Consider the following 26,855-nt stretch of genomic DNA (forward strand, 5'->3'; position numbering starts at 1 on the left):
TGGCACATGCCTATAATCCCAGCTACTCAGGAGGCTGAGGCATGAGAATTGCTTGAACCCAGGAGGCATAGGGTGCAGTGAGCCAAGATAGTGCCACTGCACTCCAGCCTGGGCAACAGAGCTAGACTCCGTCTCCAAAAAAAAAAAAAAAAAAAAAAAAATTCAGAGTCCCATGAGCAGCAGATGATAATTCTATAGGGAGCTGACACTCAGGGAGCTAGCTCAAGTTGAATAATAGGTTTCATTCATAGTTCCTCTGAATCTGCTTCTTTGAGGTTTTTAATTTGTTCCTGATTTCCAGGACAGACTAATATGCAAATATTCTCATTAACCTATCTTTCCAGCTCAAAGTCTCTCAACCATCATAAATGATCAGACCCCACACATGCACCTTTCACAACTATGTGAACTGCTAACTCCACCTGCATGAGGCAGGTGTGGTCCATGGTCTCAAAGTCAGCCTTGACCCTGGCACACTCAACCCATCTGTCAGGTGATGGCTGCATATTCCACTGGTGTGCTAGGTTGATTTCCTTGCCACAGGTTTTCTCGCTGATTTGTTAACTTTAAGCATCTTTCAGTGTATTACAGTTTTTATGTGCTTGGCCGATTGAGTAGATTCTATTATCTAGCTTTAACCAAGCTAACTTTCACAAGTCATTTAAGTTCCTTCAAAGAACAGAGGATTAAGGACAATATGAATAATGTAGGCATGAGCAAATAGAAAATGGCTTAGCTGACACATCTCTTATACCTATTAAAATTCCTCATTAGCCATATTTTGAGGCAATGTGATCCAATCTGATATGGCTGGAAGTTAGCCATAAAATTCAATATTCAAAATTATTGAAAAGGTTATTTGAAATGTAGATTTACGTCCAATAGAAATAATGATATACCATTAATAAATAACAATTTAAAATATTACTTATTTCATCTTTAACTTTTCTTTTAAAATCTTATTTTTGTGTATGTCTAAAATTTTTTCTTGTCAGTGTAGTGGAACATACGTATAAATAAAAGTAAATATATATTGGAGGTTGCTGCTCACAGATTACTCTCCTTGTTAGGAATTCTCATTTACCCTTTGTTCTGGCATTTGAAGCCTTAATTTCCTACAAGGTGCAACTCTTCCATGTGGCTGTCTCCAGTGACTCCTTCTGTGTAAATTTTTACTGCATTATAGACTCTTTAAAAATCTTAAAATTTTCTTTTATTTTAGTATCTTTTTGACCAGACTACAGTGCAGAGGTGTGATCATGGTTCACTGCAGCCTTGACCTCCTGGGCTCAAGCTATACTGCTGTCTCAGTCTCCTATGTAGGTGCACCACAGCCGTGTGCCACCACACTCGGCTACTTTTTTATTTCAGGGTCTCACTATGTTGCCCAGGCTGCTATCGAACTCCTGGGCTCAAGTAATCCTCCTGCCTCGGCCTCCCAAAATGCTAGGATTATAGGCGTGAACCACCGCGTCTAGCCAAAAATCTTTTTAGTACTTAATTCCATTTGATCATTTGCTTACTCATGATTTTATTTAATCACCAAATAGGTATGGCATGCCTATAATATGCTTTTACGAGACTCCAGATAACAAAGGTGAATGAACGGATGCCCTTGCTTTTAAAGAACACACAATCCCCCCCACTTTTTATTTATAATTTCCTAATGGTTACATGTGCCAGTCAAGTCTTCTAAAGGAGCTACTTCTCATTCATCAATCATCATCCTGGCACAAAATTGAGCTTGTGGATTCTACACCCAGTGTGTGTGTGTCTCAATTTACTGATTTAAGAAAACCTTATATATCAAAATATGACCTTATAAAGCATGTTGTTACAAAGGAATTCTGTGCTTTACAATAAATATTTAGTACAGAACAAATTTAAGTAGTGAAGTTCCCTCATTTTTGGTACTTGATTTTCAAATATTCCATGTACAATTGCACTGGAACACATCTCTTGGGGAAAATGGGGTACTTCTGCCATCAATCCCTTATTTATTTTTTAAACCCCACTAAGGCACAGTGTCCTGTATGGGTATGTGAGACAGACGTTTGTGCTTTCATGAGCTGGACAGCTGGTTGAAGCTAAAGACATCTATTCATCAAAGAATAATGTTAGATGAATGAAAATGAAAGACCCTTGGAATATGTTCCTGGAGCCCCTGTTTCATATTTTGGCTCATACAATTGCCAGGTTGCAGAACAATACTTAAACGCTCTTGGATCCAACAGGTTTTTTTTTGCGACATAGACTCATTTATTACTTCAAAGGCACCATGTATGAATTCATGATATGCAATGCATCAAGGGACATTTTTTATTCCCGATTTAAAGGTAAAAGCTGGATGTGGGGGGTCCCTACCATAGGCCAGACCCCGTTCTAGAAGTCAGGAACATATCACTGAAGAAAAAGTACAAAAATTCCTGCCACAATATTGCGGCAGAAAGACAATAAACAAAATACCTATGTAAAATATATAGTGTGTTAGATGGAGAAATGTGCCTCAAAGGAAAATGAAGAACGGGGAGCCCATGGTAAATGGTGTAGTTAGGACACATCTCAGAGAGAAGGTGAATTCGAATTGGGCAAGGTTTCAGACTCTCAACTAACATTCTCAGCAACCTTGGAAAACAATGACCATAAATTTATCCTGCTTGATATAGGGTGGTAGGAAGATACAGGAACTGAATTTTATATACTGTTTGTCCTACTACGATATAATTTAAAATTTGAGGTAACTTCCTTACTTTCAGAAGTAGATTTTTCATTAGAATTTTTAAAAACCATTTCACAAACATTTCATTTGCTTATGCAACAGATGTCCCCATGGTTTCATTAAGAACCCTTCTCACTATAAAAATTTGCAAGCCCCTTCTTTAAAGCATGTGTCTTTTAAAAGGTGAAGGTTGTTGTGTGGGTCTTTGCTGAAATCAACGTAATTCCAAATGATCGCTGTCAGCCAAACTGAGCTGAAGGAAAAATTAATCACAGTGCAGGAACAAGAAAAATTATAACTGCTCTGGAACTAACGTATGAAACCAAGCCAACCTCACATCATTTGCTCTGAAACCTTGGAGCACATCCATGTACCTCACAGGGGTAACAGATGTGATTTTGGATTAGAAAGTGTGATATTAGGGCAGGAAGGGGGTTAGGAGATTCTGAGTTCTTTCTCAGCTTCATGATATTTTGTCTCTGAGGGCTAGTGACTGGATTTTCCTGCTTTCAGTCATCTCATCGAGGGGACAGCGTCAGCACCTGTAAGCCTTAACTGTGGGTCTGACCTTATCCCTGCTGACACAGATTCATTGTTTATTATTAAACAAAAATAGCTGACCCAGACAGGGCACTTACTCTAAGCACCAAGCCTATTCTATATTCTTTTTAGATATTTACTCATGTAATCCTCCAAATAATGCTGTAAGTACTGGAATCATTGCCACTTTAACAATGAGGAAACTGAAGCACAGATAGGAGACTAAATTGCTCAAGGTCACATATGCCCTCCCTGTTTCTACATCCAGACCCTCACTTGCTATACTGCCAACTCCTCCCATCAAAAAAAAAAAACCAAAAAAACTAAACGACCTACATACATATTTTTCCACTCCTTTTTCCTATATCTCATTCATCATCAGAGTTATGTGATCTTTATTGTTAATAATGTTTAATTTAGTTATATAAATATTATAAATACTCTGCAAATACAAAATAGATAAGCAATTCTCAAATCTTTTGGTTTTAGGACCCCTTTACTCTCTTGAAAATTATCAAAGATCCCAGTGTTTTTGTCATCTGGTTTATATCTATTGATATTGGCCATATTGGAAGTTAAAATAGGCAATTTTTAAAATGTATATTTTCATAAAAAATCACATTTTCGAAAACAAAAACATTTAGTGAGAAGACTTGCATTCCTGTATATTTTTGCAAATTTTTTTAGTAACTGCTTAATAGATGATATCTAGATTCTCATACGTTTCTGTACTTGATCTGTTAAATCTGGCCTCATAAAGATATGAAGTTAGAAAAGGGAGGACTATTTTCAGAATTGCCTTGATAATTGTGAACATTCTTCTTGGATACTACACCAAAACTCACCAAGTAGTAGTTTCTCAAAGGTTAGTTGTGATATGTGACTTTAATTAACTTTGAATCCTATTACATTAAAATCCGCTGGTCTGTCTTGCACTTTGATTAAATCTTTTGCCTGTGCATGACTTTGAAATATTAAGCATTAGTCATTTGGAAAAATACTGGTTTACTGAGTTTGGCATATCTTCCAAAGGTTGATACATTTCATTATATAATATAAAACATTGCATTCACTATTTTCACCACTGATCTCATCAGAAAAGTCTTTTAAGTATTTGGAAACTTTCAAGTTTACAGTGGTGATATAGATTTTCCAAAACTTCAGTTTTCATTCTGGCAACAAATACTAATATCCATAGTTTTGCTTGAAATGAAACGCTCACTTCATTCATTTCCTGTATAATGTCTACCAAATAGCCCCAAACAAAAATCATAGATTGTTCATTAGTTATTGTTTCAAGTAAAAACTGTTCCATAAAAAAAAGTGGTTAGTTTGGCACATAGGCAAATAACACAAGGGTTTTTTTTCTTAAGATAACCACTGAATTTCTGTATTGCAATCAGCAGCATAAGTGCCAAGCCAATGCATCCTTCCCATTTAGCCAGAGAGAAACTTAAGAAGATGTGTACTCAGGATTGAGATTTAATAAAATTAATAATTTCTACTGCTTCATCAGGTTAACTTAATGGTTCCCAGGGGGAGGGAGTGGGGAAAAGGAAGGGAGAGGAGTGATTTTTTTTTCATCCCCAGAGGGCATTTGGAGAAGGTCTGGAGACACTTTTGTCACGACTAGGAGAAAGGGAGGGCTAGTGGTATCTGGTGGGTAGAGGCCAAACACCCCACAACGCACAAGATAACCACACAACCAAGAGTGGTTTGGTCCAAAATGTCAATATTGCCAAAGCTGAGAAACACTGACTAAGGTGAAACTGGCTTTTTTTCTTGTCCTGCAAATGTGTTGTGGTAAAGAATATGACTACGAGTACACTTTGGTGCCACTGTCTTGTGTCTTGGTTTGTGCCTAGGCACTTGCAGTTTTACCCACCATTGCTTTGTTCTATTAATGCAAATGTCAACACAGTGAAAATGGTAAATTATGTCTTAGTATTATTGTAAAAATAGCTTTGACCTTACAGATCCCCTGAAAGGGTCTTGGTGTCCATGGACCATACTGAGTATTGATGAACTAGGATCAGAAGTCAAATAAATATTTTCTCTAAAGGAATAGACAGTAAATATTTCCAGTTTAGTGGGCCAGATGGACTCTTGTTGTGGGAAAAGAGCTAAAAGCAAAAAATAAATGGGTGGATGTGGCTGGATTTGGCCCACAGGCAGTAATTTGTTGACCCCTGAACTAGATTATATGTTTGCAAAATTGCATTGGCCATTTTTTTCACTTTCTATTATTTTGTTTTTATAATACTACTAGTCCAATTTCATAAAGCTACTCTGTTATTCTTTGCAGAATAACAGAACACAACTCAAAAAATGGCCAAACATGAAAATGTGGGGGTCTGATAATAACAACAATAGTTTCCATTCACTAAGCATCTACTGTGTGTCTGGTACTTGACATACGCATTTTCACTTAATCTTCACAATGACCTTGCAAAATGAGTATCTAGATGAGGATGCTGATGTCAAGAGGGATAGTAACTTCACTAAAGTTGTACAAGTATAATATAGTCATAAGTGGCAGAGCCAATATTAAATCAAGATCCGTCTGATTCCAGAGTTTGAATGTTTCCACATCACTAGGTTTGATAAAAACCATTTAGGGCAGCTCTGTAGGCTGCAGCCCTCCTTTCTGTACTCCACCTGTGGTAGGCATCACCAGCTGATGACAGCATTCATTCTTCCCTGCTGAACACAGAAGTTTCCTGATATTCTTTCTCAATGCTGTCCTCCTTGTGAGTGGTTCTCAGCACTGGCTGCAGGTTAGAATCACCTGCAAAGCTGTTAAAACTATTCTGATGCGAAGTACATCTCTCCTGCTTCCCAATTCCTATTCAATTTTATTGAAATGGGTGGAGCTCAGGCATAGGAATTTTTAAACCCCTTGGATGATTCAAATGTGCAGCCAAAGTTGAGAATCACTGGTCTATGTGGAGTCCTAAATCTCTGAAAATTTGAGAATTTGCTGATGTAGGAAATGTGGATTTGGCCCTATAATCCACATTTTTCTCTCCACTGTCTTGTATCACTTTACAAATGTAAAAGAAAATGATATATTAGTTGCCTGAATGAAAATATTGCATTTCCCGGGCATTTGTATTTTATACTATTTGATTTAAACACAATCTTTCTTCATAGTTCAACGCTTTGAAATCTCTACACACATCAAAGATACACTTGCAAGGACCATTAGAAATGTAAAGCAAATGAGTTTTTTGTTAATGTTCTCTCAATGGAACTTTGCCAGAGTGACCCAGGCCTTTCTTAGGAGCCTTCAAAAGCCTAAGTGTGGCCAGTGGTGCTTAACTGCCTGGGAGTGTATTTATTCCATGAGAGTCTCTTTCTTAATGGGGGGTTACTAGCTCCAGACCAAGAGTTGAAGGGTTTGTACTGGGCTCTCCTCCCACCTCAGTGCTTCTTTGGCTGTGAGAAACTCTGGTATTGGGGGAACAATTCTTTGTTTGCCCCAAGATTTTCCCAGTTTTAGCGCTGCAAGTCTCTTGTCTCTTGTCCTGGGAAACTCCTTAATCATGGGAAAATCAGGACAGTTGACCTGAATGTAGGAGAATGTAGGCAGGTAGAAAATTCGACTCAGAGGACTCTGTTCAATAGACTCATATTGCAGGTGAATATGATGATATATCACTCTATATACCTCCCTATATAGATACAGTTGGCCCTCCATATTGGAGAGTTCTACATCCACAGATTCAACCAACTGCAGGTCAAAATATTTGGAAAAAAATAGAAAACAATACAGCAACAAAAATAATACAGATAGAAACATAGAATAACAACTATTTACATAGCATTTGCATGTTATTAGGTATTATAAATAATCTAGAGATGATTTAAAGTACACAGCAGCATGTGCATAGGTTGTATGCAAGTCCTATGCCACTCTATACAAGTGACTTGAGTATCCTTGGATTTTGGTATCCACAGGGGTTCTGGAACCAATCCTCCTCAGATATTGAGGGATGACTGTATGTATAGTATGTTGATTCTTGTTATTTTGGAATAACAAGTAACTATGTTCCATAAAATTACAACCCTGAATTAGACAATACTGAAGTATTGTTTCTAGGAAATTCACGGTTAGTTTCCTGCAAGCCTCTGGTCACATTTTTGTCAACTGATTCATACATAACATTGTTTTATGTGTGTTTCTGTTTAAAGATATTTAATATATACTGTTGATTCATTAAATTTGAACCCATGGCCAATAGCAGTGTAATTTATGCCTGAACAAAACTTATCCAACACATGTATTTTCTCTGTAAGGCATATCACAGTCTTCTTGTGCTTAGGAGCACTACAGATTACTTTAGCACTACACTTGGGGGACACTTTAAACAGTGAAATCGCCAAAAACAAGAACAAAAAAGCATGAAGATAAGAAAAATGTGGCAATAAAGAGGCCATGAAAAGAATAGATACTTGTTTACAGTATGAGAGCTGAACAAAGAAAGCAGGGCATCACGGTGTTCAACTTCAGTTGGGGACAACTGAAGTTTTTGCTACTCTGTGCACGTCTGTGAATGACTTTGAAAGCACTATAGTATTGATTTGGGGTTACAAAGACATTTTTAGCAAGTAGGTAAATTTGAAAATATAAAATCACAGAGCTGGATGGATGAATAGATAAGTAGACGGATAGAGAGAGAGAGAGAGAGAGAGAGAGAGAGAGAGAGAGAGATAGATAGATAGATAGATAGAAATGGGTATATAGCTAGACCGATCCATTGATGAATTTCAGATCTTATGGATCTTCTGCAAAAGGAAAAAAACTTTGGGATGAATTTCTATGAAACCATTGCAATCATACCCAGAGAGATGCAAGGTCAGCTTTACTGAGGTCAGGTGAAATTTTATTTGATTTTAGGTCTTCAGCATATTTTCCAGTTTGTCTTCCCTTCTTTCTACCATGGGCAGATTTTCTTATTGCCTTTGCACTAATTGGGCTTTCTTTCATTAGCAAATTACTAATCATCCTAATCCATGTGAGCATGGTTTTCCATCCACATATTAATTCTTCTCTCCATTACATATTGTTTTGTAAATGTGACCTGACTCAGGTGTGGATTGAAGACTGGGGACAGTCATTTGCTTTTCACTTGTAACCTCGTTGCTTACAGAAGAATATAAGAAGTGTGGGTAGCACGGCATATGCTGAAATACTTTTACTTTCTTGGTTCTCCCAATAAAAGACTAAAAAGTTTGAATAATGTAATTTTTAAAAAGAAGAGATCGATTTGGTTTGAGACAATGGGTTAGGGTTACAATTATAATTTCCAATCCCATAGAATGAGAATCCAATCCCAATCTCATAGAATGAGAATTGTAATTTTAAGAAAGTCAAAGGAGGAATTTTTCTCCTAATCCTTTTTCAAATGGATCCTGATGTGCTTGGTAAGACATTTATGAAGTAGTGTTAATAAGATACTGAAATTTGTTTTATTTTTGGAGTTGGTCATGAATTGGTTATTTGTGACCATGTTTTTAAAAGCACCTCATTTTGTTTTGTTTTGTTTTCTAAGATGGCAGAGTAGAGGATTTTCAGAGTGCCTCAGACATTTGCAAATAGCAAGATAGTATATAAAGATCAACTCTGTGAGCTTTAATTCAAGAAGGAAAATGGGACTCCACCAGAATCGTGAAGGACACCCCAGATCCTGGAGAGGAAAATGCTGGAATATAGCCCCCATGACAGCATTTGGCAGATAAAAGTGAGTGAAGCCCTACTGATAGCAGCAGGAGACAGACAAATTCCTAGACAGAAAGGGGTAGGTCCCTGGTGAAACCCAAGCCAAAGGCAGCTTGAAGCCTGAAAACTGGGCTGCCAGTTCTGGGTGGAATCCACAACCAGAGTGAGAACTTTCTTGATACCTTTTAGCAAATCAAATGGTGATTTTTCCAGGCCCACCCATGGACCAATCAGCATGCACTCCCTTATTCAGAGCCCATAAGAACCCCAGACTCAGCCAAACATTGAGACTACCCACCTTTGGGTAGGGGCCACCCACTTTGGGTTTCCCTCTCATGTGAAGAAGTGTTCTGTCACTCATTAAAACTCTCCTCTGCCCTGCTCACTCTCAAGGTGTCCACCTAACCTCATTCTTCTTGGATGTGAGACAAAAAACCAGGACCACTGAACAGCAAGTACAAAAGGAGCTGTAATAATGCAACCCTCCTGGCCTCTGCCAGTGCCAGGTGGCCACCCCATGTGACAGAAACCAATGGCGGGGCCTGGCCAGTTCAGAAGCCGTGGGCTGGAGCAGGGAAGAAGGACTGAATGAGCTGTAATATGAACAAGCTGAAACATGTTTCTGGCCAGCCCACCAAGCTGTAGGTGGTGATATGCTCCCATTTGCCAGACTAGGGGAGAAGAGCTGTGACCCTTCTGGAGGCCCAGACCTCAGGACTCCCTGAGTCAGAGCTGTGACATGCTGTAACACCCCCTGACAAGCTGAACCATGTAACGGCTTCACGGTTGTTGGCATCGGCATCTCCAAGTTTTTGGGCACCACCACATTCCTCTTCTCCAGACACCAGTGCCCAAAGCAGAAGCTGCTTGAGGCATGCCTGGTCCAGCTACAGGCTTGCATGGAGCTTGCACATCTGCTGATGCCTGGAGCTGCCTGCTGCAGCAGCCAGTGCACCTGGCTTGCTGTGGCTGGATCTTGTAATCTCTCTCACACATCCCTTGCCATTCCACACCTGGCTCACCCGTGGTGGATATGGGGTCTGGGCCAGTAGTGTGAGCCAAGTACAGCTTGCCAGGCTGAGTGGGCAGAGCCAGCCCAATGGTCACAAGCAAAACTTGGGCAGAGGTGCCACTGGCCATAGAGGTTTTCATCTGGCAAAGCAGCACCAGAAGAATCCTGTGTCATCAGTACATGAGAGAGGCAGAGAGCCTCCTTTGTGACTCACCTTTCCACTGGGATCCAAGCCACCCAGGCTGAGGGAAAGCAGTTTGTTTCTTTCAAGCCCTAGAGTTAACTTGGGGAGAGGCTCTTGGAGATATTCTGAAGGAAAGACAATGGGAAAAACTGTACTTTCCCAGACCTGGCACTGACAGTGGGATGCCATCTTTAATCCAGGTACATATAAAGTCAGCCATTCTTTCGTGAACCAGTGGCATGGCTGCGCAGACATTTTAGTCTCAGGCCAGAGTCTTTGGGATTATGTAAAGTGACATACCAATCAGGTATTCCTGATAAAGAAGGAGAAAAAGTAAAACATCTGGAAAATATATTTGAGGGAATAATTCACAAAAACTTTCCTAATCTTGCTAGAAAGGTAGGCATCTAGACATAAGAAATGCAGAGAACACCTGTGAGATACCATACAAAATGAATATCATCAAGGGATGTAACCACCAGATTGCCCAAAGTCAACGCTAAACAAAAATATATAAAAGGCAGCTAGAGAAAAAGGGCAGATCACATACAAAGGGAATCCCATCAGGCTAACAGACTTCTTAACAGAAATCTTACAAGCAAGGAGATTGGAGGCCTATTTTAGCACTCTTAAAGAAAAGAAATTTCAACCGAGAATTTCATGCCCCACCATACTAAAGTTTCATAAGTGAAGGAGAAATAAAATATTGTCCAGACAAGGAAGCTGTAAGAGAATTTGTTAACACTAGATCAGCCTTAGAAGAGATCCTTAAGGGAGTTCTAAACATGAAACAAAAGAATGATACCTGCTAAAGCAGAAACACACTTAAGTACATAGCCTGCAACCGCACAATAGAAACTACAAAGCAACTAGCTAACAACTTCATGATAGTATGAAAACCTCACATATCAATATCAACCTTGAATGTAAATGGTTGTATTAGTCCATTTTCACAATCATGGCAGAAGGAGCAAGTCATGTCTTACATGGATGGCAGCAGGAAAACAGAGAGCATGTATGTAGGGGAATTCCTCTTTTTAAAACCATCAGATCTCATGAGACTTATTCACTGTCATGAGAACAGCATGGGAAAGATATGCCTCCATGATTCAATTACCTCCCACCAGGCCCCTCCCACAACATGTGGGAATTCAATATAAGAGCTGGGTGGTGACACAGCCAAACTAGATCAATGGTCTACATCAGGGGTATACAATCATTTGGCTTCCCTGGACCACATCAGAAGAATAATTGTCTTGGGCCACACATAAACTACACTAGCACTAACAACAGCTGATGAGCTGAAAAAACAAATCACAAACAAATCTCATAATGTTTTAAGAAAGTTTATGGATTTGTGTTGGGCTGCATTCAAAGCTGTCCTGGGCCTCATGTGGCCTACAGGCTGTGGACTGGACAGTCTTGTCTAAATGCACCATTTAAAAGGCACAGCATCTTATTTAACCAGTTTGAGCCTAAGCTTCATCTGTAGATTGGAGCTAAGAGTTCAGTGGCAGATACTTTTGATTGCCTATCACTAATTGTATCTCACCGTATCCCCTTCTTTCTTATTAGTAGAACCCCCAGCCTGCTATAAAGTGAAAACAGCTATTCTATTTCTCAGGCTCCTTTTAAACTAGGGCATGGGTATGTGATTTAATCTGGGCAACTGGACCTGATGTGAAGTTTTCTAGGGTAGAAGACTACTGAAAAATGTTTTCCTCCCAGATAAAAAGAGATGGAAGAACACATCCCTATTCCTTAACCAGACATTTTTGTACCTATATGCACTACCTGGATCTGGGCAGCTATCTTTTCAAGTGTGAGGGGTATGTTTATGGAGCCAATTCAAATATACTGATGATGGTAGAAAGAGAATGGAAAGAAGCTTATCAAGGGTTCTTGATGATGTTGTGGAAGTTCTGAACAAACCGGGGACCCACCATATTTTCTAGGCTTCTTGTTATAGGAGATAATAAATATTTTTCTTCTGAATCAGCTTTAGTTGGATATGCTATTACCAAATTTATCTTAGCTGACACAACTACTTCACGATGTTGTGAGGAACAATGAAAACATAATTGTAAAGTATCTAGCATAGAGTAGGTGATAAAACAATGGTATCAATGAATTGTTATTATTAGCATTATTTTTAATATGATCTAATGATGCCAGAAATATCAGTGAATTTAAAAATGAGTTTCTTAGTACAGCCTGAATGTTTTATTATAAAGATACATATTTGGCATACTATTTGGCACATAGCAAATATTCGATGATTGTATTTTTCTTTGACATTATGGAATATACACTACATATGAAAGAATGTATATAAATATATGTAATGTAACAGGAAATTATCAATAACATTGGCAGCATCTGTGAGCCCCTTCCTGCCCCACCCCTCTTTCTTCTTCTACATACTTCCCTTGCAGAGAAACCAGTATCAGGTTTTAAAAGCCATTTTTTAACCAGTGGTCATCACTCTGGAGGAGGTATATTTCTATCTACTGCTGGTATATGATTGTCCTATTCTATTGGAAGACTTTAGTTATGTCCTGTTTTGTTGTTTGTTCAGAGCTTGAGATATTAAGCCTTAAAATAAAATCTCAAATACTCTCATTGGCTGGTGGTTTAGAGCCACTTTAGAAAATCCAGAATCACAACTGAAACAAAGCTACTAAAACCCTGCTAGTACCACCCTTCTGTTGGATTCAGCTGGTCTATCTGAGCGATGGGTTCAGTTTCTGCATCCCAGAGATGTGATCAGGCATTTGGGTTTCAACAGGCTTTCTTACTGCATGCAAAGTAGAATTGATGAGTAAGGGACCACCAAGGAAAGTGTTGACTGTTCAAAATGTCAATATATGTGAAAGATTTTCTCTGGACAAACATTTACATGGCAAATTTTACCTTCGAGGAATGAAAAGGTAGTAGTACCATGTAAAGCCTTCCTAGCTGTGCCTTGTTTGTCTGAGCAGGCAAGTGCAATAATATGGTTGTTTATAAAGTGAGTTCAGAAGCTTTTTCCTAAGTTTGAATCCGGCGCTGTAGCTAACTAGACATGGACCTTGGGCAAGTTATTTAACCTTGCATGGCTCAGTTTATTAAAAGGAGTTAATCACAGTATCTGACTCATAGACACTAACACTCATAGAGTGTTAGTCCATTCTTGCATTGCTATAAAGAATACCTCAGACTGGGTAATTTATAAGAAAAGAGGTTTAATTGGTTCATGGTTCTGCAGGCTGTTCAGAAAGCATAGTTCTGCAAGCTGCTTCTGTGGGAAGCCTCAGGGAGCTTTTACTCATGGTAGAAGGCAAAGCAGGAATAGGTAGATCATGTGGTGAAAGTGGAGCAAGGGTGGGAAGGTGCCACACACTTAAACAACCAGCTGTCATGAGAACTTACTATCTTGAGAGCAGCATACCTCACTCTGAAACTAAGGCCTCTAGGCCGGCAGAACATAATGTCATGGGAATATGAAACAAAAATGGTGCTAGTGGGTCACTAGGGATAATTGTGAGTGGTGTCACTTCTACTTCCACCCCTTGATTCCTGGATCTGTGAATCCTACCTATGGGAGAAACAGTACCACATACTAGATGCTGATTCAGAGCGTATACAGCCTTCTGGAGAACTTTTCCCCAGTTCTGCAAAGTATTGTCACCTGGTTGGCATTGTAATTACGACTTCAAAAAGCCATTCTATTGTTCTCTCAAGCCAGCTGCCTCAGGATCAAGGGGAGCGTGGTAAGACCAGTGAATACCATGATCATGAATGCATTGCTACATTTCTGTCTGTAGAGTGAGTTCCTTGGTGAAAAGCAATGCTATGTGTAATACCACGGCAGTCGACAAGGCAGTTCTGCAAGTCCATGGATGGTAGTCTCGGCGGAAGCATTGCATGTAGGAGAGGCAAATCCATATCCTGAGTAAGAGTATCCCGGTAAGAACAAACCCTGTCCCTTCCATAATGGAAGTGGTCCAATGTAATCAAACTGCCACAGGTAGCTGGCCGAACACCCCAAGGAATAGTGCCATATAGAGGACTCATTGTTGGTCTCTGCTGCAGGCAGATTGGCAGTCAGTGATGGCAGTAGCTAGGTCAGCCTTTGTGAATGGAAGTAGATGATGCTGAGCCCATGAATAACCTCCTTCTCTGACACCATGGCCACTGTGTTCATAAGCCCATTGGGCGATGACAGGAGTGGTTGGGGAAAGAGCCTGAGTGGTGTCAACAGAGTGGGTCATCATATCCACTTGATAATTAAAATCCTCCTTGCCAAGGTCACCCTTTACTGAGCGCACACAGAGGACACAAATATTTTCACAGTTTTTGGTCACTCAGAGAGGTCCATCCACATACCTCTTCCCAAAAATTTCTTTGTCACCAATTTTCTTTTTGTTTTATTAACTTTTATTTTAGGTTTGGGGGTGCAAGTGAAGGTTTGTTACATAGGTAAACACGTATCATTGGGGTTTGTTGTACATATTATTTCATCACCCAGGTATTAAGCCCAGTACCCAATAGTTGTCTTTTCTGCTCCTCTCCCTGTTCCCACCCTCCCGCCTCAAGTAAACCCCAGTGTTTGTTGTTTCCTTCTCTGTGTCACCAATTTTCTTTTCTTTTTAATTTAATTTTATTTTAAGTTCCGGGATACATGTGCAGGATGTGCAGGTTTGTTACATAGGTAAATGTGTGCCATAGTGTTTGGCCGCACCTATCAACCCATCACCTAGGTATTAAGCCCAACATGCATTATCTATTCTTCCTCATGCTCTCCCTTGCCACACCCCCACTGCAGGCCCCAGTGTGTGTTGTTCCCCTCCCTGTATCCATGTGTTCTCATTGTTCAGCTCCCACTTATAAGTGAGAACATGTGGTGTTTGATTTTCTGTTCCTGTTTTAGTTTGCTGAGGATAACGGCTTCCAGCTCCATCCATGTCCCTGCAAAGGACATGATCTCATTCCTTTTTATGGCTGCATAGTATTCCATGGTGTATATGTACCACATTTTCTTTATCCAGTCTATCATTTATTGGCATTTGGGTAGATTCCTTGTCTTTGCTATTGTGGATAGTGCTGCAGTGAACATACTCATGCATGTATCTTTATAACAGAATTATTTATATTCCTTTCTTTATATACCCAGTAACGGGATTGCTGGGTCAAATGGTATTTCTCTGCCTCTAGGTCTTTAATGAATCACCACCCTGTCTTCTACAATGGATGAACTAATTTACATTCCCACCAATAGTATAAAAGTGTTCCTATTTCTCTATAGTCTTGCCAGCATCTGCTGTTTCTTGACTTTTTAATAATTGCCATTCTGACTGGTGTGAGATGGTATTACATTGTGGGTTTGATTTGCATTTCTCTAATGATTAGTGATGTTGAGCTTTTCTTCATATGTTTGTTGACCAGATGTATGTCTTCTTTTGAGAAGTGGCTATTCATGTTCTTTGCCCACTTTTTAATGGGGTTTTTTTAATTGTAAATTTGTTTAAGTTCCTCGTAAATTCTAGATGTTAGACTTTTGTCAGATGGATAGATTGCAAAAATCTTCTCCCATTCTGTAGATTATCTGTTCACTCTGATGATAGTTTCTTTTGCTGTGCAGAAGCTCTTTGATTAGATCCCATTTGTCAATTTTTGCTTTTGTTGAAATTGTTTTTGACATTTTCATCATGAAATCTTTGCCCATGACTATGTCCTGAATGATATTGCCTAGATTTTCTTCTAGGATTTTGATCATTTTGGGTTTTACATTTAAGTCTTTAATCTATCTTGAGTTAATTTTTGTATAAGGAAAGGGGCTAGTTTCAATTTTCTGCATATGGCTGGCCGCTTCTCCCAGAACCATTTATTAAATAGGGAATCTTTTCCCCACTGCTTGTTTTTGTCAGGTTTGTTGAAGATCAGATGGTTGTAGATGTGCAGTCTTATTTCTGAGATCCCTGTTCTGTTCCATTGGTCTGTGTGTCTGTTTTTGTACCAGTACTCTGCTGTTTTGGTTACTGTAGGCTTGCAGTACAGTTTGAAGTTGGATAGCGTGATTCCTCCAGCTATATTCCTTTTGTTTAGGATTGTCTTGTCTATATGGGCTATTTTTTGGTTCCATATGAATTTTAAAGTAGTTTTTTCTAATTCTGGGAAGAATGTTAACGGTAGTTTTGTGGGAATAGCATTGAATCTATAAATTACTTCAGGCAGTATGGCCATTTTCATGATATTGATTCTTCCTGTCAATGACTATGGAATGTTTTTTCATTTGTTTGTGTCCTCTCTGATTTCCTTGAACAGTGGTTTATAGTTCTCTTTGAAGAGGCCCTTCACTTCCCTTGTTAACTGTATTCCTAGGTATTTTATTCTCTTTTTAGCAGTTGTGAATTGGACTTCATTCATGATTTGGCACTCTGCTTGTCTACCGTTCTGTGTCACCAATTTTCTAATCATATTCCTTCCAAGTCCCTGACCATCCAGTCAAACCATTGGCTCAACCCATGTATATAACTGCATGTCTGGCCACATCTCCTTTTAAGCAAAGTGCACAGCCATGTGCATTGCTTGAATTTCTCCCCATTGGGAAGATTTTCCTTTACCACTGTCCTTCAGGCATGTCCCAGAGATGTCCTGTAGTGCTGCAGCTGTCTACTTTTGGTTGGTGCCACATATCATGCAGAGCCATCTGTAAACCATGCCCTAGCCTCTTCCTCTGTTAACTGATCACAGGAAACTCCCCATGAGGCCATAGGTAGAGGCTGGGAGACAGAAGGCAGGGTAGCAGGAGTGGAGACCATGGGCATTTAAGCTACTTCTTCACGTAACTTACTTGTGTTCTCAGGACCTGCTCAACCCTGATCATGTATGCACCACTTCTATTTGATGATAGAATACTGCAGTGCATGCCCAATTTTATGTCTTGATGGGTCAGAAAGCACCCAGTTCATGATAGGCAGTTCAGGTCACGTAGAAACTTGGTGACCTGTAGTAAAATATTCAGTTTCTACCAAGGTCCAGTAGCAGGCCAAAGATGTCTCTCAAAAGGGGTTATCAACCAGGAGTGGTGGCTCAAGCCTGTAATCCCAGCACTTTGGGAGGCCGAGGCAGGTGGATCATGCGGTCAGGAGATCGAGACCATCCTGGCCAACATGGTGAAACACTGTTTCTACTGAAAATACAAAAAGTAGCTGGGCATGGTGGTGCATGCCAGCAGTCCCAGCTACTCAGGAGGCTGAGGCAGGAGAACTGTTTGAACCCAGGAGGTGGAGGTTGCAGTGAGCCGAGACTGCGCCACTCCACTCTAGCTGGGCAACAGAGCAAGACTCAGGAAAAAAAAAAAAGGAGTTATCTGCAGAAGATGGTAGGGCCTTGCTCTAGAATCCTAAAGGGCTCCACTATGACTCACCTATGAGGACCTGCCAAAGGCTCGCAACAGCATCCCTATCTGCCACTGATACCTCATGCACCACTAGATCTGCTGGGTCATATGGCTTGCACAATAGCTTAGACCTGTTGCAGAGACTTCTGGTCTGGGCTCCACTCAAAACTATTTGCCTTTCAGGTCACTCGACAGATGGGCCAGAGCAACACACCCAAAAACAATACTTTACCAGCCATCTAGACATCCCTCAATCCAGTCAAGTTGACACCTAATATTGACCATCATAGGTTGTGAGAATTCAGTGAGTTGAAAAAGAGTGAGTTAAAAATTGCTTGTCATACAGAAATGTTAAATCAACATTAGTTATTATTACTTGAGTATCAAAAATCTTAAACATGAATGCAAAAATATTTGAATTATCACAAAAATGAAAACAAGCCATTTTAGAAGCTATATAGCCCTTTAATTTTTCCCAGTTAATTTATCTTGAGAATTGATAATGGTTGGGAAGTTCTAGAAATGTCCAACACCCCAAAACCAACTCAATATGAACAAATGTGAGCCAGTATTTTGGTAACCTGCAAAAGACTTTACCTAGAATTGAAATATGTTCAACATTTCACCAAGAAAGCCAATTTCTCCTTTAAAAGCAGTTATGTGATTACATCAAAACACTATACAACTTAAAATTTTCTTTGTGAACTGAACCCAACTTTAGCTCATTATTTTAAATAATCTAGATATTTATATCGTTTTCTCTTTGTAATTATTCCTCAATCTTTTTCAATCTTTTCCTTTTTCTGGAGTAAAAATGTTACAGTCTTTTAAATTCTGCAAAAACTTGCTGTTATTGAAGTAGGGAAGCCAGTAAAGGTCAAGCTATCTAGTAATCTTTAAATTTCAAGATATTTTAACAATTAATAAATTTCATTCTTTAAAAATTATGCTACACAGACAAGAAAGTGCTCTTTTAGCCTTAAAATATTAGCATAAAATACATGTAAAATGCTTGCCAAGAAAGTAGACATCAAATGTTAATCATATTCAAAAGCTTGTATAATCTTTTAACAGAACATCAAGAAGCAAGCTGCCTGAAATATTTTTTTGTGGAACAAAGGAGAAAATAAATAAATAAAAACCTTGTTAATCTCTCTCTTATGTAGATAATTCTCCAACTTTGAGCTGATTTTTAGAATAGCATTACAAAAGTCACTTTCTTCAATTCTTTCTTTTATTTTTTGATTGTGTCTCAATTTTTCTGTATATCAACTTGGGGTAACTGAATATACTTTTGTACCCATTGATTAAAAAAACCCTATTAGAATTTAAACATATTTACGTATTTTAAATGATCATTTAGTCAATTGTAAAATGAATACGTTTCCATTCTTCACTATTTTTGATTCAGGAACACATAGTTTTTGTGTGCTCATGGGAGAGTAATAAATCACGCTTAGGAAAACAAAGCTGTCTGGGCAAAACAATTTTAAAAAATAAATCCCAGTAATAAAAGTTAAGAAACATCTGATGAAAACAGATGTATTCTTTGTTTTATATGAATGTTACATTTTGTATCATGTTAAAAATTAAGGATAAGTTGGATTTAGTTCAGGTCTATGCATTTGGCACAGAATGCTAAAGTAAACCCACCCTTGAGAAAAAAAGCAAGGTATAATTTTTTAATTATAAAACAATTATGGCTAAGGTTGAGTGTGGAACATAGTATATCTTTCTCAAAAAGATGTTTGAATGAAATTGACTTAGGATTTAAAATAGAAATCAGAGGATATGAGAGGTGGCTTAACTTTATGATACGTTATTTGAGACAATAAACTACGTCTTTAGTTTGAATTTTTTAAAGGGCAGAAAACTTGACATGGTCTGTTGTCAAATACATTTTTTTCAATTTCAAATTATATTCCCCCAAATAGCATTCAATGTGGCCATGTCTGTGTTTAAAAACCCAATTCCCCCTCTATTTGTGCTAAGAGTTTATTTTCCAGCATTTTTTGTTGTTGTTGCATTGAACCCCAAATAATTACAGAATCCTAAAGCTTATGGAAGTCTGTCTAATTTTAGCTTCAAACATAGTATTATTTTATGAATTGATAAAAGATTTAGAGGTTCTATAGTTTGGATTTACTCTCTAAAAACTAGGGGCTTGGGAACTTAGCCTCTTAAAGGTAAATCTTTTGTGTGGGCTCAAGGGACCCAGAATGAATTATACTGAGCCACATTTTCCTCTCCCACCATGCCATAGTGCCTTCATGTAAATGACCTCTCATTGATTATTCTGAACAATGGCTCCACTATTTCTTTTGCTTCAATTAAACAAACTTTTTGAAAGACCATTGGGGACTTTAGAATTGAAAAATTTCTAGAGAACTCAAAGAAGTAGCCCATCTTTAATTACACAATATCTGTTTAGTAAATGAGGTGCAATCTCTGAGTGAAAGAGAAAAGTAACCACAGGCCTTCTGGCCTAATCATGGAAATCATTTTGAAGAATGATGCCTATTATGGGTCCAAAAGAAAGAAAAGACAAATAAAAGGAGAGGCTGATTGTATTTGAACTTTTTGCCAGGAAAAAAGTATATGCTTTCAGCTTATTAGAAAAAGAAACAATATGGTAAGATTTAACTCGGTTGAACTATACATCAGTTACAATTGAACTTTCCATAATTTACTCATTACCTGACATAATTTACTCATTAGATAATTAGATGCAAGGTGCCTATTTTTCTTTGCACCTGCTTAGTTTCAAAACAAATAGCCAGGATGTTTTATTCATGGTAGTTCAGATGTAACACCCAAAATACAACAGGTTAGACAGAAAGATTTGGGCACTATTTCATTACTTATAGGGAAGAATGAAATGGAAAAATGCATTTTGCGATAGTGTAAATCTTGCCTTGGGTTGGTGATTTCCTTAGCTAAGGAAAGTTTGATATAGTAATAATTTCTCCAGTACCTTACCCACTAATCCTTCCAACGCTCCCTTTTTTAGTTCAAGGATTTTTCCTTGAGTTAATTTTCTTTTTTTTCTTTTCTTTTTTTTTGGTTTCACAGCAACTGTGATTTTCTTGTGAACTGCCTTAATTGCTTTCTAGAAGTAAGCAGGGAATGAACGAGTGAATAAATGAATGGAAGCAAATTTCAGTTAATAGAATGGGGTTGTGAAGATACCCCTGGTTAAGATGTCTGCAAAAGAAAAAGTCTGAAATATGCTTGCCTGGAGAAAAACCATCAGTTTCCAAATTTGCTTCCACTCATTTGTGAGCTCCCCTTTACGTAAATAGTGGAAACAGAATAAAATATTTTAGGACTTTAAATAGTGTTGTGTTGAGATCTTAAGCGTGGTTTAATCTTGCCACTTTTCAATAGATGAACAGAAGAGTCACCTCACTGTATCTTTAGTGCCTATTATGTATATTGTATGGGATGCTAAACAAAATCCATGCAACTTGCCTTAAGGTTATTCTCACTTCATAAGATGAGCGAAGGTAGAATTGTTTCCTTCAGGGAACGTTTGTAACTTTTGCTGTTGCCCCTCTATCACTCTCTTACTCCCCTTTATTTTGTATTTACTAGTCAAGAAGGAGTTGGTGGACAAACAGTGCTTTAGAAATGTGTTGCTGTCATGGAGAAGGTGGGCTCTGGAAACTCTTCTGGATGAAGAAAGGAAGATTTGAATGAAATAGGAACCCTCCTTGTGGGAGAATGCTGCCTACAGCTGAAGGAAGTTTGCTCTCTTAAAGCAGAAGGCAGCAAAAGGAAGAGCTGGAGAAAATGTAGATAGGAGTAGGAGTTTAGTCTAATACAGAGATTTAAAAAATCAACCACACATAGTAAATAAATATTTCAATGAAGCAAGATGGTTAGAAAGGTTTATTTTCTAATTTTCTGAGTGAATTGTTCGATGTTTAGACCTCTGTAGGATCTATACTTCACTGAAGGTTGGGAAATATTACCCAGACCACTTTCATTTACTCATAAACAGTTCTGGAAACATTTATTTTCTATTTATCTCATATTTATTAATCTTAAAAAGCAACAAATATTTCTTCATTTACTTTATTACTTAGCAAGAGATAAACTGATGTCAAAATACCCTCTCAGTGTAATTTCTTACATGTTATCTACATGAATACACGTAGATAACAGCAACCATTCTGGTTAATATTATGATCTATACCTGTGAACATTTTAGTGTGATAGTGTATTGCTGCTAAGCCAACTGTTAGATGCATATTTTCTTAGAGGACTTCAGCTCAGTTCATGTAAACAAGTACCAAGTTCCTAAGCCCTACTCACTACAAAATAAATTCAGGCTTAACTTTTTTGATAAATAATGAAGAAGGCCGAAATGTAAATATAATTCCAAGACAGTATAGTTAGTCATGGCTTTGCAACAAAATTCATCTACTTTCAAGTACTCTCTTCATGTATTTTGAGAGTACAATTGTTACACAATTTTACATCATAGTGATAATACCTTTGTGTCAAATCCTGCAGGGAGCCCTTGGAATACTTTCAGATCCTGCTTGAGCTACAAAAACATTGAATAACATTAAAAATAAAAACAACAACTTAAGCAATAGAAAAAACGTATACATATCCTCCTGTGATATTCCATGTGAACCATTATTTAGGAACACCCTCTCCCTTTATACAGGAGGGGGGATGGAGTGAGGAATTCTAAGAATATTACACAAAAGTGTCAATGCATCACAATTTTTGCCTAGTAAAGGATTATTTTTTTCTTCTATTTTATTGTGCCACTGGAGTGTAGTGGCACAATCATAGCTCACTACCTTGAACTCCTGGGCTCAAGTGAGTAACGGATCATTTCTAAGTGAATAAAAAAGCCCCTTTTTATAGCAGAGGGATTGAATTTTATTTAACTTTGCACTTGCATACAGTGCCTTGCATACAGCAGGTGTGTGATAAATATTCATAAACTGTATTATAGGTAATCCATGGTATTTCCTGACTTCATGAATATACTGACATTGTTAAAGATTATGACTGTTAAAGGTTACTGATTATTTACATTACTGATTTATTTACATAAATACTGATTATTTACATATTCACATATGCATATGCCATGTGCGTTAGCAGAATGGTTTGTGAAGTTGGGGAAGCCATAGGCAAAGAAATGCAAATATTAGCTGTTGGAAATAGTCAGAAGTCAAGTGATTTCAGTCTGAGGGTTACAGGCAGGGCAAGGACCTGCTATCATCTTAAAAGAGCATCAGGATTTGAGCTGGAATTAGCAAAGAAAATTGGGTATAGCAGTGTGTGTGTCTGGAAACATATATACATCAAGCATGTATGTATATATGTGGGCATGTCTAGACTCCCTCCGGTTCTATAGCAGATAAATCCTGTAGGGCCTGGATCCTCAGGAGCAGTACTACTTACACTTTCATGTGCATACACATCACCTGGGCATCTTGTTAAATTATGGATTCTAATTTAAGTTTCTGAGTGAGACTCAATGCTGCTGGTCTGGACACTTTGGGGACCATATGGGATGGAGACTGACAGATCCTGAAAAACAGTATCCATAACTGTTGACTGGAACCCAATGTCGATAGTTTTCCTGGCCTCCTCAAACACAACCTGCCATGTCATCAGATGCCATCTACTAGTACAAGACACTGATGGTCAGTGAAGTCCCAGTCTCTATGGAACAGTTAGTTGGCAAGTACCTGTGAGCCACCTGCTATGAGCTAATTACTTGGCAGAGGGGGAGGCGGCTGTTGTCCCAGGGCCACAAGGAGGTGTAAGGTATGGTTCCTTCCTTCAGAATGCTTATGGCGGGTTGGGAGTGTGTGTATTCATGCACTAAATATATGAAAAGCAAATGCAACCAGAAAACAATCAGATGCTAAACTCTGTGTTGTAGATGTATGTTCTCAAATGTTCAGAGCAGGGCAGATTGAAATGGCTTGGGAAAGTTCTAGAAATGTCTTTGTCTTGGATTGGGGTTCCTAGAAACAGACAGACCCTGAGATGATTTAAGTGCAAATCATTTATTTGAAAACTTCAGGAAACCAATATTGGAATAGAAGAGTACGAAAGAGAAGGGAAACAGTTCAAAAAGTAGCCAGGGAAATTCTAGGGAGAGTTTATTTCATTTGAGGGGTAAAGGAGTTTTGGAAGTTTACAAAACACCAACTCCCATCACTGGTTGTAGGAGCCATGGGACAGCATTCATTCCTCACATTGTTATGCCCAGACCGTTTATTCCCCTGAGAAGACCACCAGAGTCCGGAGTCAAAGCCAAACAGTGAGGATCTTTATTACAGGTTCGAACCTGGAACTCTCACACACCCGTGAAACGAGCCGAGCGGGAGAGCTCCCTAACTGGGCTCAAGACAGTGTTATATAGTCTAGGGTACACAGTCACAGAGTTATTATACAAATCCGATATATGATTGGCTGATATTTGAACAAGGCGATTAGGCGGATTATGGTTGGTTCCCGCCATTTCTGGTATTTCAGTTAGCTTTTAAAATCCTGATGACGTTTATCAGGGGCTTGCAGGGCAAGGGCAGGGCTTGTTTTCGCAACCCTCAAGGCGGGAAAACAGTCTTACAGAAGCAGAACAAAGGCAGTTAATCATATTGCGACAGGTTTCACAACAGGCTTTGCAACATGAGTGTACCTTACCTAAACGCGTCTTGTGACCCCTGTCGTGCCTCAGGAAGAAAAACAGGAACCTGCACAATCTCTAGATTATGCAGCATGATTGTGAGAGCAGAGCAAAGGTTTAGCAATGGGGCACTCTTTACAAAAAGGCTTGGATGCTTGGATGTGAAATATTCCAATGTCCTTTCAACATATGCATATGCCATGTGCGTTAGCAGAATGGTTTGTGAAGTTGGGGAAGCCATAGGCAAAGAAATGCAAATATTAGCTGTTGGAAATAGTCAGAAGTCAAGTGATTTCAGTCTGAGGGTTACAGGCAGGGCAAGGACCTGCTATCATCTTAAAAGAGCATCAGGATTTGAGCTGGAATTAGCAACTGCTTCGTCCTCTTCAACTCACCTGATGCCAATGCCCAGCTGTCCTTTCTGGTGAATCTGAGATTTGTTCACTTGTTAGGCTCATGGCTAGAAAGGGCACTTACTGAGTGGTGGCTTCCTGCCTTTCTTGAGGCAGGCACCTACGTCCCTCACAGACACCAGTGTAGGAAAGTCAGATCGTCCTCCTCTGGAAAGAGGAAGATCAAGTCTATGGGGACCAGGCTGCCCATTTCTGGGGTTTGATCCTGGTCTCGCAGACACCCCTTCTATGTGCAGCCATGTCTTTGGCAAGTTGGGACTTGCCAAACTGTCCCAGCTCCCAGGGAACTGCAGGTCTTCTGTGGATTTGGTCAGTTGGCCCAAATTACAGTTGATAATTACAAGACATTGTTGAAAATTTTTGCAACATATAACTTTTATAACATTATTTACTACTCTGCATTTGCAAGTATTTTGGGAACTGTTTGTCCTTTCACCAGCTCTTTAGTTTCTTGGGAACACTAAGGTACATAGGATTACATTTACTTATCTTCACTATGAAGGGAAATAAAGTACTGTTCTTAGAATCAGCTGAGAGAAGGTAGAAAACAGGAACTATCTGCTAATCAATAAGGAGTTTTCATAAGCTGACCCCAGCCCACTGTCCAGCCTCATCTCTCTCCCTCCTCTCCATTGCTCATCCTAGGCTCCAAGCACTTGAAATCCTTCATGGTTTCTAGACGACTCAAGGCCTTTTCTGGGCTGATTGCCATTGAATGCAATGACTTCCCCATGGATACCTTCCTCCTCTTCCCCTGACATAACCCTATCGTCTTACACGCCAAACTTATAATGCTCTCCTAAAACTCCCCCACATGGGGTTAGTTCCTTCCTTCCTGGTCCAGCTCAAAATTCAGTAACAGCAAGTACCAAATTAAATTCCAATTGTCTGTCTTTTACATCTTCCTCATCCCCAATTGTGAGACCTCTAGGTCAGGGACCGTGTCTTTCTCTCCTCTGTGTCCTCATCACCAGTACTGGGTCTTACAGTCAGAAAGAATCAGCAGCTCCACCCTATATCACCGAGGGAGAGAGGATATGCAATATCAATACTCTCATTTGAAAGTATATTTTGTATGTACTCAAAGTTTGCCTTTGTTTTCCTTATACTTTGTAAGAGGTTTATTATTAATATTATTTACAATTAACATGTATCCTTTTTAACAATACAAACAAAAATAAAAACTGTCTTCACCTTGGAAAAAATCCTTCCCCAATTCATGACAAGTTTGTAATATTAGGTAGCAGCCACTGGTACCAACCAAGGCTTAAGAAAATATATCCCCAAAGTTATTGAACCTACCAAAGTTTTAACTAAGTTTATCATCCCTGGGGAAATTGTGCTTTTAAGTCACAGGTCCTTCCTTTCGTAGAATGGTCCCCAGATTTTTTTTAGTCTTGAATTATAATTTAAAGGTGTAAATCATCCACCCAGCTCCCATTTCTCAGGCTGTTATTCAACAGCCAGGATGAGGACAGTAATGTGGTTCTCAGCTGCCTTTGTCATTCTTTTCCTTTTCCTCCTGAAAGTGTTTTTGTAGGCCTGCCGGATGTCACAGAAATGCAACCTGGGCAAGATGTGTGTCACTTCTTTACTTGAAAAGTGTCCATGACTCTGAGCCCAGAGAGGATGTAATGAACACGCCCTGGTGCTTGGCCAGCATATTCCAGATAGTTAGAAAAACAAGACAGAGGGCACAGGATTTAACACACACGATGGCAGTGGCTGCACTCGGGGGCATGCCATTTGATTCTTCACAGATGTGGGCTATTGGTCTGTAGTGAAGGAAAAACAAGTGGCCATAGCATCCTTCCACGTGCTATGAGATCATTTGTAAAAAAAAATTTAAAGCATCTCGCCTCTGTTTCCACCCCTAGGTCTACTGCCTTGTAGATCTGGCACAGAGGAGGGGCATGGTGATGGAGTGCATGCTACATACTGATATGTGCTTTCTAATGAGACCAGACCCTAAAGTAAAGTAAAGATGACTATTAAACTAAAATTTGTATCCGTTCACTTATTGGAGGCTTAAATATATGGAAAGATACATGAATTTAAGTTGGCCTCTCAAAAAAAAAATCAATGCCATTCCTAAAGTGTTCTCTTTTCCAAGGTGACCCATGTTAGGAAAGAGGGTTATAATAACGATAATACCTAACAGGTGAGCTGAGACCACTTGCATGGCTAAGAGAGTCTAATTAGGGAAGAAATAAT

The 26,855-nt window shown here is 38.9% G+C and overlaps 1 protein-coding gene across 3 annotated transcripts in view; it reads right to left on the reverse strand.

Moving 5' to 3' along the window:
* Window positions 1-26,855, reverse strand: part of VEPH1 (ventricular zone expressed PH domain-containing 1) — a 236,175-nt gene that overhangs the window by 113,880 nt on the left and 95,440 nt on the right. The window lies entirely within an intron of this gene.

The sequence above is a fragment of the Colobus angolensis genome, unplaced genomic scaffold (assembly GCF_000951035.1).
Source record: "Colobus angolensis palliatus isolate OR3802 unplaced genomic scaffold, Cang.pa_1.0 Scaffold48, whole genome shotgun sequence".
NCBI classification, from domain to species: domain Eukaryota; kingdom Metazoa; phylum Chordata; class Mammalia; order Primates; family Cercopithecidae; genus Colobus; species Colobus angolensis.